This window comes from Pelophylax lessonae (assembly GCF_965119305.1).
Source record: "Pelophylax lessonae genome assembly, chromosome: 4".
NCBI classification, from domain to species: domain Eukaryota; kingdom Metazoa; phylum Chordata; class Amphibia; order Anura; family Ranidae; genus Pelophylax; species Pelophylax lessonae.
Genome location: NC_138771.1, coordinates 40,818,379 through 40,833,624, shown reverse-complemented (window position 1 = coordinate 40,833,624; position 15,246 = coordinate 40,818,379).

Genomic DNA, 15,246 nt, shown 5'->3' with positions numbered 1-15,246 from the left:
GACGATCTTCATAATTAAGGTCCTCCAATCCCCTAATTAGTTTAGTTGTCCTTCTCTGGACTCTCTCCAGCTCCAACACATCCCTCCTGAGGACCGGCGACCAGATACAGCAAAGGCTTTTGATTCTATTGATGGGCACTTTTTGCAGGCAGTGCTTAGGGCATTTGGATTTGGGGAGAAATTCTGTACTTGGGTGGAAAAAATGTATCTAAATCCAACTTCTCAGCTGTTGGTAAATGGCTTTTTAACCAAGGCCATACAATTATATAGAGGCAGGCAGGGATGCCCTCTATCACCACTCTTATTTTCAGTAGCTATTGAATCTTTGGCACTTCGACTTCGGCAAACCCCTTCTGTACGGGGCATTACATTGGCAGAAAGGATAGATATAGTGGGATTATATGCTGGTGATCTTATTTTGTATTTAAATGATGCACATGGATCATTGGAAGCAGCTATGCATATAATAGAACTATTTGGTTCTTATTCAGGCCTTAAAATTAATTGGCAAAAATCCTCCCTTATGCCATTGCAACCACAACTACTCACACTAAGCAAGGATTCAAGTTTATTAAAGGTAGTGTCCTCTTTCAAATACCTGGGAATAAATATTACAAGATTACCACAAGCAGCTTTACAGGCTAACCTTAATCCACTCAAGACAACAATTAAAACTAAATTAGCTACTTGGGCTAAATTATCACTTTCAGTTGCAGGGAGAATAAATTTAATCAAGATGGTCCTATTACCGAAATGTTTATACATTTTTTCACATATGTCGGTTATAGTCCCTAAAACAATTTTTTTTAAAAATAGATGCCCTATTTACCACGTTTATTTGGGGAAAGGGTAGAAATAGAATAAGGTTAACCACACTTCAGAGAGCTAAAACAGAAGCAGGTATGGCACTTCCTAATATATACAGATACTATCTCGCTGGACAACTTAACCACTTCCCGCCCGCCCTATTACAAAATGACGGCGGGAATGTGGTTGAGTTATCCTGACCGGACGTCATATGACGGCGGCAGGATAACACCGCTCTGGGCGCCCCCCGGGGGCGCGCAGAGCGGCGATCGGTGATGCGAGGTGTCAGTCTGACACCCTGCACCTCCGATCTCGGTAAAGAGCCTCTGACAGAGGCTCTTTACCATGTGATCAGCCGTGTCCAATCACGGCTGGTCACATGGTAAAACAGGAACAGCCGTTGATCGGCTTTCCTTAGTTCGTGCCTGACAGGCACGAGTAAAGGAGCGCCGATCGGCGGCTCCCCTGACAGGGGGGGGGTCGGCACTGGTAATCAGATCATTGATTACCAGTGCAGACCCTCGGGGGGGGATGCCACTAGAACCACCAGGGATGCCCACTATGACCCCAGGGATGCCCACTATGACCCCAGGGATGCCCACTATGGCCACCAGGGATGGCAATCAGGGCTCAGGGAGCCCCCCATTGCCCTCCCCATCAGTGATGCCCACCAGTGTCCTCCCTATCAGTGCTGCCCACAAGTGCCCATCATTGCCATCCTTTAGTGTCGCCCACCAGTGCCCATTATTGCCCACCAGTGCCGCCTATTAGTGCCCATCAGTGCCGCCCGTCAGTGCCGATCAGTGCCGCCCATCAGTGCCCATCAGTGCCCACCAGTGCTGCCTATCAGTGCCCATTAGTGCCCGTCAGTGCCACCTATCAGTGCCCGTCAGTGCTGCCTATCAGTGCCCATCAATGCTGCCTATCAGTGCCCTGCAGTGCCGCCTATCAGTGCCCACCAATGCTGCATATCAGTGCTACCTATCAGTGCCACATATCAGTGCCTATCAGTGCCGCCTATCAGTGCCGCCTATCAGTGCCACCCCATCATTGCCTCCTCATAAGTGCCTGTCAGTGCAGTCTCATCAGTGCTCATCAGTGCAGGAAAAAACGTATTTATTTACAAAATTGTATAACATAAACAAAAAAACTTTTTTTTTTTCAAACTTTTCTGTCTTTTTTTATTTGTTTAGCAAAAAGTAAAAATTGCACAGGTGATCAAATACCACCAAAAGAAAGCTCTATTTGTGGGGGGAAAATGATGTAAATTTGGTGTAAGTACAGTGTTGCATGACCGCGCAATTGTCATTCAAAATGCAACAGCGCTAAAAGGGGAAAATTGGCCTGGGCGGGAAGGGAGGGAAGTGTCCTGTATTAAAGTGGTTAAACATCTTACAGGATGGATACTAGTACCAGTAACACTACAGATGGTAGAATCACACTTGGCTCATGTTTTACAAATTGATAATTTACTTATAGCCCTAGAAGCACCTTTGAATAAATTAAAATATGAGCAAATACCAATGTTAACATTAGCTCGTACAATATGGAGAGAGGCAAAACGTATAGAGGGAAACACACAAATAAACATGGATCTCCCACTATGGCGAAACCCAATGGTTAAACAACTGAAACAATTGGTAGAGTATCAGTTCTGGGAACAAAAAGGGATATCCGTCCTTGCAGACGTATATGACATAACACATATGTACTCTTTTTCAGATATGCAAATGAAATATGATATACCACATACCTCATTATATAGATACCTACAGTTGCGACATGCGTTACAAGCGCAATTTGGGACCTGGGATCTCTAGATATCCAATGATTGGTATCCTTAGGTCCCAGGGCCCTAAAGGATTAATCTCTAAAATATATGCACATTTAACCAGGGTTAATTCAGGAATGAATCCCTTGGCAATAAGAACAAAATGGCAGGAAATAATTCCCAATTTAACTGACGAAGATTGGAAAGAAGCCTGTTCATCTCATTTATATGTATCGCCAGCAGAAAACAATAGGTTAATACAATGATATATGCTACATCAATCATATCTCTCTCCAAGTAGACTTTATGCAATGCAAAGCATTGCATCTCCTAAATGTTTGAGATGCGGTGCTAAGCGGGCAGACTTTATACATATTATGTGGTTTTGTCCAGTGATATCAAGATTCTGGCAGGAAATAATTCAAATATTATCCTCTGTCCTGAATATGCCTGTACCTTTGACCCCAGAAACCTGTTTGCTGGGTATATTAGATGAAATAACATGGTCTAGATATCACAAGATAATGCTTAGAGAAACGCTGTTTATGGCAAGGAAAATAATCACAGTTAAGTGGATTCAAGTGAAGCCCCCTGCTGTTAAGAACTGGATAAGAGCGGTAAATCAGATTTTACGATTTGAAAAAGTATTGTATATGCATAGAGGATGCCCAACGAAATATAATAAAATTTGGGATAATTGGTGTCAATCAACATTAACCAATGGTTGAATATAAGGAGATAACCATAGTATGATGAGGAAATAAATCTATGATTGCGATGGAGCAAGGGGTTGGGGCACACCAGAACAACGGCGATCAATTAAGCTAAATGGATATACCTTCGCATAAAGAGATTATGAATACTAAGTAAACAGATAATTATTTGGATATTGTATAATTTTTTTTTTTTTTATATTGTTTTGTCCCTTTGTTGAAAGGACGTTTGGAATGTTCATTTTTATGCACATATTGAAATAAAAAGAATTAAAAAAAAAAAGAGTCTTTTGAAAGCCACCATACTTCCCACAGAAACCACCTCTTGTGGTAGAGAATTCCACAATCTTGTAGCCCTAACAGTAAAGAACCCCCCACGTTGCCTGAGGTTAAAACACTTCTCCTCTAATCGCATTGTATGCCCTCTAGTCCTCATACAATCCTTCCGAATGAATAGCTTTTTTTCTATGCTGAGATCACCATTGAGATATTTATAAATGGCTATCATGTCCCCTCTCAGGCGTCTCTTCTCCAGGGAGAATAAATCAAGCGATTGCAGACGATCTTCATAATTAAGGTCCTCCAATCCCCTAATTAGTTTAGTTGTCCTTCTCTGGACTCTCTCCAGCTCCAACACATCCCTCCTGAGGACCGGCGACCAGAACTGGACAAAATACTCCAGATGCGGTCGGACCAGAATTTTATAAAGTGGTAGGATTATAGTTTTATCTCTGGAATAAATCCCTTTCTTTATGCATGCTAATATTCTGCCGGCTTTAGCAGCTGCCGCTTGACATTGCATGCTATTGCCTAGTCTATCCTCTACCAGGACTCCCAGATCTTTCTCCATTTTTGATTCCACCAAAGGTTCCCAAAGTGTATTGTGCTTATGTTTTTAGTCCCCAAGTGCAAAACCTTACACTTCTCCACATTAAACCTCATTTGCCATGTCGTTGCCCACTCCGTTATTTTGTCCAGGTCATTCTGTAGGATATCTGCTTCATGCTGTGCAGTTATTGACCTGCCCAATTTTGTGTCATCTGCAAAAACTGATATAGAGCTACTGATCCCGTCCTCAATGCTGTTTATGAATACATTGAACAAGGTTGGTCCCAGGACTGAGCCTTGGGGAACCCCACTTACCATCTCAGACCAGTCTGAGTATGCGCTATTTATTACCACCCTTTGGACATGCCCTTTTAGCCAGTTCCGTATCCAAGAGCAGACCTGGCGGTCGATGCCTGCAGACCTTATTTTATAAATTAAGCCCTTGTGGGGAACTGTACCTTAGCGAAATCCAGGTACACCACATCCACTGGTCTCCCCCTATCTAGCTCACAGCTCACCTCCTCGTAGAATGTTAAGAGATTGGTTTGACAAGAATGCCCATTTGTAAACCCGTGCTGGTTACTGCTGAGGATGTTATTGTCTTTAGCAAACTCTACGATATAGTCCCTTATCATCCCCTCCAGAAGTTTACAAACTATCGATGTCAGACTGACAGGCCTATAATTTCCCGGGACATGCCTCTGCCCTTTTTTGAATATCGGTATCACGTTAGCTTTCCTCCAATCCCCTGGTACATTTCCTGTCATAATACTGTCAGCAAAGATCAGGAACAGTGGTCTAGATATAGTCTTACTAAGTTCTTTGAGTACTCTCGGATGTACGCCATCCGGGCCTGGTGATTTATTTGTGTTAATTTTATCCAGCCTTTCCCTCATTTCACACTCTGTTAGCCATAGTGGCAAGTCCTGTGTATTACTACTAACCATATAGTCGTGGTCAGTCTACCCCTCCTTTTCCTGAGTAAAGACTGACGAGAAAAAGGCGTTCAGCACGGTTGCCTTTTCAGTGTCCTCTGTAACCATCCTCCCATCGTCGTTAATTATGTGTGCAATATGCTCTGCCCTAGTTTTTTTGCTGTTGATATATTTAAACAATTTCTTTGTTTTTTTTTTTTTTACTATCCTCCGCTATTTGTCTCTCAAAGTTGATTTTAGCCATTTTGATTTCGTATTTACTTTTCTTATTTGCCTCCTTGTATTGCTGGAAAGCCGATACTGTGCCCTCTGATTTATGTTTCTTGAAGGCCATTTTTATTCCCTTAATAAGTTTTGTTACATGACGGTTAAGCCAGCCAGGTTTGGCTTTGTCTCTTCTAAATTTATTTCCCATAGGAATGCACTGCGAGATGCTTTTGTTTAATATGTTCCTAAAGCAATCCCATTTTTCCTCCGTGGTCAGTGTTCCTAGGGTTTGGTCCCAGTTTACCCTTTCCATCATGGAGCACAATTTGGGAAAGTTTGCCCTTCTGAAGTTTATGGTTCTTAAGTTCCCCACTTGCCTTTTTATATTGTTATTTACGCTAAATGTGATCATCCTGTGATCGCTAGAGCCCAGGTTGTCTTGGACTCCTACCTCCAAGATTAGGTCTGGGTCATTAGTGATCAATAGATCCAGGACTGCATTTTCTCTAGTAGGAGAATCCACCAACTGAGACATGTAGTTGTCCTGTAAGGTTTCCATGAATAGACGGGCCTTCTGTGAGTGTGTAGTCCCCTCTTCCCAGTCAATGTCGGGATAATTGAAGTCCCCCAATATGATGACTGATCCCAGTTTTGCCACTTTTCCCAACAGAGATATCAATTCAAGCTCTACCTCCTCCCTTTGGCTGGGTGGCCTATAGCAAACCCCCACAATTACTTTTCTCTTTTCTTCTTCCCTGTGGAGTTTTACCCATACTGATTCTAGCTCCATACTCATCCCTTCCGTAATATCTTTCCTCTCTATCACCCTTACACTATTCTTGACATAGAGCCATACCCCTCCCCCTCTTTTTCCTACCCTGTCCTTCCGGTACACCGAATACCCTTGGATATTGGCCAGCCAGTCATGTGAGGGGTCGAACCAAGTTTCCGTTATTCCCACAAGGTCTATGTCCTCCTCATGTACTAACATTTCCAACTCATCCATTTTATTAGCTAGGCTCCTGGCATTTGCATATACCCCTCTCAGTTTTGTGTAAGTTGATAGTGAATGGTGATTGTTTTTATTCCTGTTTGGTCTGAGGTTTTCCTGCACAGAACCCCCCATTGATGTTATGGAACTTCTGTCGCTGCTGACTTTAATACTACCTTCTGGCCTTTGCTCCCTCCCGACTGACTCTACTTCTGAGCCCTCCCCCCGTCTCCTAGTTTAAAAGCCCCTCCAATCTTTCTCCCCAAAAGAGCTGTACCATCCCCATTAAGGTGCAGCCCATCCTTACTAAAGAGCCATTAGCCGACTGAGAAGTCAGCCCAGTTCTCCAGGAACCCAAACCCGAACCCAAACCCCTCCTTCCTACACCAATTCCTCAGCCACTTGTTAAGTTCCCTAATCTCCTTCTGCCTCTCCTGTGTGGCTTGAGGTACCGGCAGTATTTCAGAGAAAACCACCTTGGAGGTCCTATTTCTCAATCTATTCCCTAAGTCCCTGAAATCGTTCTTTAGGATCCTCCACCTTCCTCTTACTTGGTCATTAGTGCCCACATGCACCATGACTGCTGGGTAATCCCCAGCCCCGCCCAATAATCTGTCTACCCGATCCGCGATGTGCCGAACTCGAGCGCCCGGTAAACAACATACTGTCCGGCTACTGCAATCTTTTCGACAGATTGCCCTCTCTGTCCTCTTGATGATTGAGTCCCCCACTACTACAACCTGTCTAACCTTTCCTGAATCTCGGTCCCCCTTCTTCCTGGTGCCGCCACTCCCCTGGCAGCTGGGGGAGGGCGCCTGCTCCAGCACTGCCACCCCTGAGCTGATATTACCATCAACCTGCAACTTGGCAAATTTGTTAGGGTGTACCAACTCAGGACTGGCCTCCATGGCACTTATCCCTCTACCCTTCCTAACGGTCACCCAACTGCTTACCTCTGATGCCTGCGTATCCTCTACTCCTCCCTCCTCTATGCCGGCCCCTGCCAGCACCTGATGGGTATTGTCCAAGCTCCTTTCCAGGTTGTTGATGCTACGCAGTGTTGCCACTATGTTTTCTAGATCCAAGATCTGGGCTTCCAGAGAAACAAGTCGCACACATCCTGCACAGCAGTATTCACCCTCGATTGGTTCATCAAGGAACGCATACATGGAGCAAGAAGTGCACTGAGTTTAATCCCCAATCCTGTCGGACATTTTTACCCTCTACTCTATGGGGATAATTAGTAACAACCTACTATTCCTTACCTACTCTACCTCTATCTCCCCTGGTACTAAACCTGGGGTACTCACCAGTCGCTAAGATACTCACGAGTCACAAAGATACTCACCAGTCGCTAAGATACTTACCAGTCCTCTCGGGTACTCAGTCGCAGAGCGCGGTCAGTCACAGAGCTCTGTCGGTCGCAGAGCACGTCGGTCACAGTCAGTCGCAGAGCAGTCAGTCAGTCAGTCACAGAGCACAGTCAGTCAGTCGCAGAGCACAGTCAGTCGCAGAGCACAGTCAGTCAGTCACAGAGCACAGTCAGTCAGTCGCAGAGCACAGTCAGTTAGTCATAGTCAGTCAGTCACAGAGCACAGTCAGTCAGTCGCAGAGCACGGTCAGTCAGTCGCAGAGCATGGTCAGTCAGTCACAGTCAGTCGCAGAGCACAGTCAGTCAGTCGCAGAGCACAGTCAGTCAGTCGCAGGCACCGTCAGTCGCAGGCACCGTCACTTAGTTTCCCCCAATCAGCCGATCAGCTGAGCAGTCCCCCTACTCACATCCCTCAGTCCTCTGCCGCCACCGCCGCCACCACCACCGCTCTGTCACTGGTCCCTTGAGTCCTCTGTACCCACACACAGCACCCAGCTTCCTCGTGCTGCTTCCCCCCACGTGTCACCCGCGGCTCTCCTCCACACACAGCTCTCTCCCCCCACCTTGCTTGCAGCTGCTGCTGCTGCCTCACACACTCGAATGCTCTCCTCCTCCTCTGCTTTCGGGAACGCTCTCCTGCCTCGCACAGTCGAACGCTCCTCCTCCGGACTGCTCGTGTGTACCCCACTTAAGATGCAACTCAGATTTCTGGCATCCCTGCAACAAAAATGTCATTTTTGATGAGATACTCCCAATAGGAACAAGTCTAAAGGGATGCAGGCCCAGCAGCTTTTCTCATTAGTACTCTGCAGCTGCACAGCTGATTGATGAATATGAAACCACTACCATTAGATTCATTTTCCCACAGAGGCACAAAAAAACACACAGGGATTTCTTCAGAATAAAAAAAGGTAGGAATCTGCAACAAAGGCTGTTAATTCTTGCAATGTACAGAGATCACCCAGAGGGGAATATTTTTTTCTCAACAAAAGCAGAGTTATGCTTTAAAGTGGTTATAAAGCCTAAACTTTTTCTACTTTAATGCAGCTTTCTATGGGGGCAATCGTTGGAGAGGAGGAGCCAGGAGCACCGACGGGGGACCCTAAAAAAACATTTACAATCACTTTATCATACTCAAAGAAAGGTCTATACAGTGTGAAAATGTAGATGTTCCTCCTTAGTAGCTAGTTCTAGGGAATTTTGTAAATTGAGAGTTGGATGTATTTCTAAATGCAACAATATAACTGGCTATTATTTTAAAGGATGAATTACTGTGGATTGTTGATCCAGAGAGTATCTAAATGCCTCGGGGGTCAGGAGATCAAGGCTTCTAGTGTACTTGTCCTTTTTAGTTGAACTCCACAAAAATATATATTTTTTCCAAATTTCTATGAAAGTATTTCTGTTTTATACCAATTTTATTTTACTTGTCTGCATGCTTTCCAATGACTTATTTCAGCCTTTTTCAACCAGGGTGCCCAGACAGGCACCTTGGGGTGTCTTGACAAAATGCATAAAAAATGATCAAAAATGGTATACAAGCCAGCAGGTGGATGAAGCCTGCCTTTTTTTTTTTACACAAAGCCACAGGTTTTCATTATGCACCATTACAACTTTATACAAACTGGCATCCTAACAACCAATGACATCATCAGTTAACCACTTTAAGACCGGAAGGATTTGCCCCCTTAATGACCAGGCCCTATTTTACGATTCGGCACTACGTTACTTTAACGGACAATTGTGCGGCCGTGCGACACTGTACCCAAATAAAATTGACGTCCTTTTTTTCCCACAAATAGAGCTTTCTTTTGGTGGTATTTGATCACCTGTGAGATTTTTATTTTATGCGCTATAAACAAAAAAAGAGCGACAATTTTGAAAAAAAAAAAAAACAATATTTTTCACATTCTGCTATATAACATTCCAAAAAAAAATTTAAAAATCAAAAATTTTAACATTTTAGGCCAATTTGTTTTCTGCTACATATATTTGGTAAAAAAAATTGAAATAAGTGTATTTTGATTGGTTTGTGCAAAAGTTATCACGTCTACTAACTACGGGAAATGGGTGAGGCTTGTGAAATGACCATAGAGACATGTGATCCTATATAGAAGGATCACAGGAGCTCTGTGATCATTTCAGGGAGAAGAACGGTCAGCTGTGTTTACAGCTGACTGTCCTTCTCTCTCAGCGGGGAGCGATCGCGGGTTTCAGATGGCAATTGGAGCCGCCTGCCCCGTGCATCGGCTTCCCCTAGCTTCCCGTGGGCGACCGACGTAGGTCTACGTTGGTTTGCGCAGGAGAGCCATCTTGCCGCAGTAAAAAGGCGGCGGGTGGTCGGGAAGTGGTAAATAAAGAGGATGTCTGTAGCCTCCACAGCATTCTTGTTTGACCCTCCTGTGCCATTCTCCCTTAGCACTGGGGTGACATTAGCAGACTGATAGAGCAAAATTGAGGGAGAAGAGAAACATTGGAATACTAGTCAGTATCAGTGTGCAAAAGTGTATTTACTTTGGAAGAAAAAATCACCTCTAACATTGGGTGTCCTGCGTGTGGATGTTGCTGCATTATGTAAAGCTATTTGAATAGTTTTTTTTACATTTTAGAATGGGTTGCCTTAAGACTGTCCATGATTTTAAAGGGTCCCTCGAGATTGTCTATAATTTTAAAGGGTGCCTCGACTGAAAAAAGGTTAAAAGACAATGTATGTCATGTTATTTTCATTATCCTGCTATTACTGTATATTACTTTAAATTACTTTGATTATCAATTGTTTCTGTTTTGTTCAAATATAAAAAAGTGGTGAGCCAAATTAACAAAAAATACAACTAAAGACCTTTCATCATAAAAAGACTGAAATGTTGATGAAATGTTACAAATAAGACAAACTTTGCTCAGTTGCATGCTTGTTGGAAGAGCATCATTCAGCAGTTGTTGAGACAGGCATGTAGAGTACTAATCCCTTACTCAGAGGTGGGCTTCAACTGTAGCCGCAAGCCATGTTTGTCTCATACAGGGACTAGAACTAAAGTATTGGAATTATTAAAGTGGAACAAGTTTACTAAAATTATTATTTTGTTATGAAGAAAATGAATAATTTGGTCTTAGGAGATGGCCTTTAGACTAGAATGTGAGATAGTGGAGTTGATTTACTAAAGGCCTTCGCTAGTGAATGTGGTAAAAATTCCCTTTGCAAAGAATACCCAACTACGGGCAAGTAAATTAACCAGTTCTCGACCGGAAGGATTTGCCCCCTTAAAGCGGTTGAAAACCTAAAAAAAAACAAAAAAAAAACAAAAACCCTGCAAGACAAAGGCATAATGAGCGAGTATGCATCGCATACTCGCTCATTATGAATTACTTACCTTAGAACGAAGCCCCAACAGGGACCCCCGGAGACCGCTGTGGGAGCTGACATGGCGTCTCTTCCGGGTTCGGCAGCTCTGGCGCTGTGATTGGCCAGAGCCGCGATGACGTCACTCGCGCGCATGCGTGCGGGAGTCATTTTCCGGCAAGCTCCCGACAAGGAAAGCTGAAGGTCCACCGGACCTTCAGAGCGCATGCGCCGCTCGTGTGAGTGGCTGCATGCAGTGCAAATATCTCCTAAACCGTGCCGGTTTAGGAGATATTAATTGTACCTACAGGTAAGCCTTATTATAGGCTTACCTGTAGGTAAAAGTGGAAAAAAGCGGGATACTACCGCTTTAATGACCAGGCCATTTTTTTGCAATTCGGCACTGCGTTACTTTAATGGAAAATTGCACGGTCGCGACACTGTACCAAAAGGAAATTGATGTCCTTTTTTCCCACAAATAGAGCTTTTTTTGGTGGTATTTGATCACCTTTGCAATTTAAAATGTTTGCGCTATAAATAAAAAAAGAGCGACAATTCTAAAAAAAAAAAAAAAACAATATTATTCACATTCTGCTATATAACATTCCCCCAAAAAAATTAAAAATCAAAAATTTTCATCCTTTTAGGCCAATTTGTATTCTGCTACATATTTTTGGTAAAAAAAAATCTCAATAAGCGTATTTTGATTGGTTTGCGCAAAAGTTATTGCGTCTACAAACCAGGGGAAAGATTTATGTCATTTTTATTTGTTTATTTATTTTTTACTAGTAATGGCAACGATCAGCCATTGTGTGTGAAACGCGTCTGCTGAACTGTGTGCTCCTGTGCTATGTCGATTTTTGGACGTGTGATTTTTCAATAAAATATTGTTTCTCTTATCGCTGGAGGTGCCGCTTTTTCTTTGCTTTGACCTATGGACTTTGTGGGCTACGGACCCTAGCGAGCACCCATCTGTGAAAAATACTGCAGTGAAGTCCTTCATTGTAATTATTCATTACAGGCAGGGGTCAAGTCCTGGGAAAAAAAGTGTGGGAACTCACCCAAGAGTACCACCCCCCACCTCAAAGTTGCAAATTTCCCTTTCTATTTCTCCTCTGTCTCTTGCCCCTCTCTATTCTTTCTTTCTTCTCTCACTTGTTCTTTTCTCCTCCCCCCCCCCCCCATCCCTCTCTCTCATTCCATCTATCTCTTTATATCGCTCTATTTCCATCTCTATCTCATTATATATATATATATTTCTCATCTCTTTCTCTCTTCCTACCTCTCTTTCCTTCCTCTCTCTCTCTTTCTCATCTCTCTCCTTCTACCCAGGGACAGACTGGCAACTTTTAGCCCAGGGGGCAAGTGCAACTCAGAGGCCCATGGTGCAGCGAATTGGCCCCCCTCCCACTTTCCCTATTCCGTACCTTCTCCTGACCCCCATCCCAGGCTAAAGCTCAGCTCCAGGTACTCTCTGTTCACTGGCTGTGTCGGGCTGGACATAGCCTGCTGCACTGACTCTGAGGTCCCAAACTAGCCAGCAGGGGCTGCCGGGGGAAGTCGGGGCGGCTATGCAGGGGCTGGGCTGTGCTCTGTCCTTGTCCTCATCCCACTCTTGATAGGACGCTGGCGGGGACTTTTTACTCAGCTTCACCAGGAAGCCTTTAGTTTAGGCATGCCTGCGGTGCAGCCAAGGCTGGATTAAGAGCATCATGGGCCTGGTGCTGGTGGCAGTGGAGCAGATTTGGGAGTGGCAGGGATATGACGATATGACGTAGGTAAGGTCATATCCCAGCCCTCCTACTTACTGGACACCCTCCTGCATTTCCAAGAGCCTGTGTTGTGTGCGTCCAAACTTAAAATGGCGCAATGGACAGGATGCCTGGCATTTGATTTTTCAGGCTTCTGTAAGGGCTGCGGGTCGACAAGTGCCCTGAGTTGAAAGGGTACAGCCACAAAGTCTCAATACTTCACAAGCTTGAGGCCTCCCATAGGAGCCCTGCACCAGAGTGCGCAGCGTGCCCTGGGGGGAGGTGGAAGGGCGCAGCGCAGCCGTGCATGCCTAACTCTACAAAAGCAAACTACTGGGCTTCCATTAGGAATGCCCGCCCAACACCCATTATTAATCCCACCACCCAGCCCAGGTGTAAAGTAAGTTACCACCTTTTTTTCAAGCCAAACTCTAACACTTTAGTGGCTTATGGGAACTTGTTTTGTAGTAAACACTATGAGAACAGTAGGTGTGGCCAAATTGTGCTAACACTGGGAGGGGCTTAAGGGTGTGTGGTTAAATAAAACAAAAGCATTATTGTTTCCATAAAATATGGTTAGACTAAAGGAATGTTGGGGGTATGACAGTGAGCACTACGTACAGAATATGAGTGTGGAGAGTATGACAGTGGGCACTACGTACAGAAGAGGAGTGTGGAGGGTATGACAGTGGGCACTACATACAGAAGGTGAGTGTGGAGGGTATGACAGTGGGCACTACATACAGAAGATGAGTGTGGAGGGTATGACAGTGGGCACTACGTAGAGAATATGAGTGTGGAGGGTATGACAATGGGCACTACATACAGAAGGTGAGTGTGGAGGGTATGACAATGGGCACTACGTAGAGAATATGAGTGTGGAGGGTATGACAATGGGCACTACATACAGAAGATGAGTTTGGAGGGTATGACAGTGGGCACTACATACAGAAGATGAGTGTGGAGGGTATGACAGTGGGCACTACATACAGAAGGTGAGTGTGGAGGGTATGACAGTGGGCACTACATACAGAAGATGAGTGTGGAGGGTATGACAGTGGGCACTACATACAGAAGATGAGTGTGGAGGGTATGACAGTGGGCACTACGTAGAGAATATGAGTGTGGAGGGTATGACAATGGGCACTACATACAGAAGATGAGTTTGGAGGGTATGACAGTGGGCACTACATACAGAAGATGAGTGTGGAGGGTATGACAGTGGGCACTACATACAGAAGATGAGTGCAGAGGGTATGACAGTGGGCACTACGTAGAGAATATGAGTGTGGAGGGTATGACAGTGGGCACTACATACAGAAGATGAGTTTGGAGGGTATGACAGTGGGCACTACATACAGAAGATGAGTGTGGAGGGTATGACAGTGGGCACTACATACAGAAGATGAGTGTGGAGGGTATGACAGTGGGCACTACATACAAGAGAGGAGTGTGGAGGGTATGACAGTGGGCACTACATACAGAAGATGAGTGCGGAGGGTATGACAGTGGGCACTATGTACAGAAGATGAGTGTGGAGGGTATGACAGTGGGCACTACATACAGGAGTTTTAAGGATATTATGGTGGGCACTGCAGTATGTACGGGACAGGAGTGTGAAGGGTATACCGGTAATTGAGGGGAAGTGAAACCCTGTAGCTGAGCTGCACTTTTACAACCCCCAACCCTTCCCCCTTTAGCTGCAGAGGCAGTGGCTGGGTGTGTATACATATCGCAGCCGCAAAGGTCTGCTTTGCTTTCAGGTGAATAGGGACACTCTGTAACTGTGCTAGTGTGGGGTTAAATCAGGCAATGAGAAGACAATAAAGTGCTTTCTCACAGTCTTTTAAATGCTTTCAAAAACAGATCACTTTTCAGAGAGCACTGCTAGTGTGAAAGCGCCTCAGAGGGTGATAAGCACTGCCATCTGTATTAACCTCCCTAGCGGTATGATTCTGTCAGGAATTCTGTACCAAAAGCGGTACAATTCTTTCCATGGAAATTTGGCGTTAGTACTAATTCTTAGTAATTACTGACTTAAAACTTACCAAAACAAGACTCTAGTAGACATCCTAGATGTAATGAATTTGAAACACAAACACATGAATTATAATCCAATCAATAATGGAATTTTATTCAATAATGCAATGAAAAATAATGAAATTTGTCAAAGAAATTCAATACACATCCTGAGTGTGAAAAAGTTTGAAGCATGCCACTAGACAAAGTCCGACGTTGCAATCTGGACAATAGTACCTTGTTTCCTTTCGGACTTTTCTTCCATTTCCATCCTTCTTAGAACAGCAGACGACGCACACCCTGGTAGGCGCCAACTTTTTTGGGGTGGGCGGTACAAAGTCCACAAAATGACGGCTTGTCAGGCGTTCTGGATTGCAAACGTCAACAGCACGTCTTCCGGGTTTGTTTGCAGATACTGATGATGGTGTCGGGTGGTTGATGAAAATCTGCTCAGCCACCTTCCAGATAAAGTTCGAATGAACAAGGGGTATGGCAGTGTTGGCTTTGTAAAGAAT